The following is a 4,699-nucleotide window of genomic DNA, read 5'->3' on the forward strand; positions in this document are numbered from 1 at the left end:
TATTTCAGTTTTAGTTATTTTAGTACATAAGTCAAACTAAATGAAAAGGAGAAATTACATATTTATTTATTTATTCTTTATAAATACATATTGATTTTATTTCAGTTAATGTTTATTTTATTTCAAATAACATTTTTTTTTTACCGTTTTAATTAATTATAATAACCCTTAACCAATGTTTTCCATGAAGGAAGAGCTTATAACAGAAATGTCTTTTTGCAGCTGTAGTGCCCTCAGGTACAAACACATTTAAGAGTTGTTAACTAGATCTAGACTACACTAAACTGCAGCTCTGTTGAGATCTGATTGAGTCTCTTACCAGCTGAATTATATTGGTGACGCGTTGCCAGTTGGCCAGTTTAATGTTGTCTCCTCCGTCTACCAGCCCCTGATAACCCTGAAATCAATTCAAATACACTCATTAATACTCATATATATCATGTAGGCCTAAACATGTTTAACGTTCATCCACATTATCATCCACACATTAGCAAAGATCAGTGGAAAACATGAATGGTGAGAGATGAGAGTACCTCATGCACCAGATACACCTTGGTGCCCACATAGATGCCCATCCGGGTCACATTCTGCATTCATACCTACAGAGAGATAGCACTGAATCTGAAGAAATCACACTCGACACTATTCAGAGGTTTATATAAATGATAACTTCCCAGCATGCTCACAAATGAACGAATGCTGCTTATTCACTTCATGGCTTTTAATATAGTGCACATTCATAATCTGATGGGATGAAAAGAAAATGTCCAGGTCATATTTGCACTTTTTTGCTAATACTTTGAATTAGTTTTTATTTTATATTTTATATATTTTAATAATGAGTACGTTTTTTAAATATTTTATTTCAAGTAATTTTATTAATTTTATTTTATTATTATTATTTTTTAATATGGTTTTCGTTAACTATAATAACCCTGTTTGGTATATATAGTATATTACCATATCACTAATGATAATAAGCAAATGAGGGTAAAATGTATGGTAAAATAATGTCAATAGCTAAATAAATGCATGTAAAAAATTATACAATACAATACAATGCGATTTCTCATTTTCTTCTGATTTTAAAATATGATCTGGACATGTTCTTCACAATTGGTCACCTACTGACATAAGCTGTATCGTTGCATATATATGCAAATAGATCTACTTTTCTATTAATTCACTATATTTCAGACAAATTATCGACTGTGGAGGCTCAAACTGAAACGCTCAATACACGATAAAATAAAATAATAAAAAAAAGTCTACAGCTGGAGTGCCTTCTGCATTTTGCTGTCAGCATGAACAAACATGAAAAACAGTCTTTTTGACGTGCCCGCGCTGACGTCCACGCCCACTGCGCATTTAGGCCACGCCCACACAATCCAACCCTCTCCATTGACTTTGTATTGCGGGAAGCTGCCTCCTTGTCATTTCTGACTTACAGCAAAAAACAAAGCGAAAAAAATCTGCTGTGTGACAAGGTGTACAGCAAACAAGCTAAAAAACCCAGAACCAAGTTCACAAAATGCTAGCAAAATGATCAAATGGAACGTTCCCTTTGTGAAATGTTTTATTTGGACGTTCATTTATCGTATTTACAAGTTACTATTTATGTTTACTATGTATGTGAAGCGCATACTACACTTTTTTTGCGTAGTTTTCAGAACATTTTGTGAAACTTTTCTGAATGTTCCGAAACAAGTAGCAACATTAAAATGAACACCCAACTTTTATTATTTTGCAAACATTATGTGAACATTAGCCTACCTGTGAATGTTATTTTGGATGTCCTGGAAAACAGTGCAAATAGTAACGTTTAAATACGTAAGAGGAAAGTCCAACTAAAATTTAAAAAGTTCCATAAATTATATATAAATAACTTTTTGAGAACATTAAAGACTAGACAACTTTGATCAAACATTCTATTAACGTTACTGGAAGAACCTTGAGAGAACGTTCCCTATTAGCTGGGAATCTATCTACCAGTAGGCACGACTGCACTTTTTTTTAATCTCGTTTTTCATTTTATCCTACGTACATAATCTGAAATACAGTATATCAGGCACAGATTATGTGTGGGTCTGGTCTGTCGAAATATGTTGCACAGAAAAGGGGCCGGGGTCTTAAGAGTGCTTTTACATAAAAGCATATGCATTTCAATAGTGTTTTCAAATGTTTTAGTAACCATGAAAGGTTGATTTTTTTTTTTAAGCTTGTCAAAGTGCATAATTGTCAAAGTGTCACGATTGCATTCAGGGGTAACCATAGCAACAGAACACCACTATAGAGAATGTGGTTGATTAAAATATGCATTTCTGACTGAAATGTAATTTTGTTTTTTTAAATTTTAAAGCTGAAATTTTGTGCTATCATTTTAAAAATCTAAATACATAAACTGTAGTCCCACATTTTTTACATTTTTTTTTTTAAAAGGTCGTGGGTTCGATTCCCAGGGAACACACATACTGGTAAAAAATGTATAGCCTGAATGCACTGTAAGTCGCTTTGGATAAAAGCGTCTGCTAAATGCATAAATTATTAATTATTAAATTAAATACGTTGCACTGCAAATGTTGTCATAACCGTAAACGAAATGCAACTTTATGGGAAGCACTTTATGCATGCTGGGATTGAGAAGGGTTTGGTTTAAACCTGATAAAGACACTTTAAAATACTTTCAAATCAATTGCATTATATAAAAAAAAGCTAACTTACATTGTTAATATTTCAAGCAAATTAGGAGAATACAACAGATTTGATCTCATTGGTTGCAGTCTGATTATCTCATCCTCTGTAAACTGCAAATGCAATAAAATGTGTGAACTTTGAACATGCAACTCTATTTTAGATATGTTATCTGGCACTTAAACTCTGTTCTGCCTCATACTTCATACCTGGTATAAGTGAATGGACATGAAATACTGTATTTATGGCTATATACACAGCACATTTGAAAAGCACAACAAAGCTCTTGAGTTAAACTAATCACAAGATCAGGACAGAGTGAGCAGAGGCGGCAGAGTTTGGTACAGTACATCAGTGTTTATTCCATGCAGTTGCTCTGCCTTGATTTCACAAGTCACTCCTGTAGCACTGAAATCATAACACCATTCAAGATAAGGAAGGAAAAGGGCCGAGACATGAGTAAGAAACAAACTGGAGGAGGAAAATGAGCCCAGAGCTGAAGATATTCCGCACAAAAATAGTTCATTTTTAAATACCTGTATATGTAGTAGTTGACAAAGCAATTAAAAATGGTTAACGTGAATAAGGACAGATGATGGCAGGAGAAACGGTACGGTTCATACTTTCAATTCTCTGTGATACAGCCAAAGAACTGTATGACACTGGAATTATCTTTACAACCAGAACATGTTTGTGTCATTTTATTACAATGATTAAATGTGAGCCAATTATCTCTAGCTAGAAACAATGGTCTATGAGAATGAACACATGAAAAGTGTTCAGATGTAATAAATGTCCAGATATTTTCCCTCCTCGTTTTCCAAAATAGCGTTCAGGTGAAGAAAATATGGAAGCTTGTTTCTGCCACATGAAAAATTCAGATTTTTTTTTTTACCTCACAATTCTGACTTTTTTTTAATCAAAATTCTGAGAAAAAATTGCAATATATAAATTCAATTCCGAGAAGAAAGTTACAATAGCAAGAGAAACTCAGAATTCAAGAGTTTATATCTTGCTATTCTGACTTCTTTTAGTTTTTTACATCTTGAAATAATTTTTTTTTCAAATCATAATATATATATATTTTGTTCTAAATTTGAAAGTTTATATCTTGGAATTTTTTGTTTATATCTCCCATTTCTGACTTTTTTCTCAATTCTTTGTTTATATCTCGCAATTATGTTTTTTTCTGCTATAAAATAAGTAAAATAGAAAAGGTATTTGTGTTTATATTTCATGGCAGAAATGGGCTTCCATAAGAAAATGACCAAATGTCCATTTCTGAGAGAAGTATTCCTTTAAGATGCCATCTCACCTCATCAGTAATACTTCTGAAGACAATTCTAACATACATGAGACAATTATGAGATGAAGAAACACAGAAATTAACAGCTAGGGCTTCAAAATAAATTAATGATCCTGTAGACCAGCTACAAAAATAAGAAAGACATTTTTAAATTAAATTAAAATCAAAATCATAATTTACAGGATTTGTGGAGACTTCATACAATATCATACTTCATACATCACTCACTAAAAACCTTTAGAGGAACACGTAAACGGAGAGAATGAGGTTGGTGCGTGTTTTCGGTTCTCCTTCGTTACAATTAGTTCGCTTCATCTAAACACACCTTGCGTTTTTAGCACGTTACCATCACACTGAACAGAAATGACAAAAATTATACAGTAATAATGGCTTATTTTGCCCTTGTAGACATGAAGTCAACATGAAAAGCTGTTCACAACCCATTTTGCTTCTGTAATCTTTAATATTCCTTGGTGAAACTGGATTTTTATCCATCAGAAATGGATTGAATAGTTAAAAATGGGCGCTATGTACCAGAACGGAGATGACTAAACTTGACAAAAAAGTTTTTTTTTTGTTCATTTGCTGCAAACTCACAGCTTTTCTCATGAACTCAATGATACTGTTGTTTTAATGTGGAAGTACGTCTTGCAAGGCTTCTTTTAGTAAGATGTCGGAAAATAATAATAATACCATTCACAG

The 4,699-nt window shown here is 32.6% G+C and overlaps 1 pseudogene; it reads right to left on the bottom strand.

Moving 5' to 3' along the window:
- The window catches only part of LOC107663957 (ATP-dependent 6-phosphofructokinase, liver type-like), a 15,052-nt pseudogene extending 14,459 nt beyond the window's left edge, over positions 1 to 593 (bottom strand).
- Between the last annotated feature and the right edge of the window lie 4,106 nt (positions 594 to 4,699).

Source organism: Sinocyclocheilus anshuiensis, unplaced genomic scaffold, assembly GCF_001515605.1.
Source record: "Sinocyclocheilus anshuiensis isolate Anshui unplaced genomic scaffold, SAMN03320099.WGS_v1.1 scaffold81, whole genome shotgun sequence".
In the NCBI taxonomy this organism is placed as follows: domain Eukaryota; kingdom Metazoa; phylum Chordata; class Actinopteri; order Cypriniformes; family Cyprinidae; genus Sinocyclocheilus; species Sinocyclocheilus anshuiensis.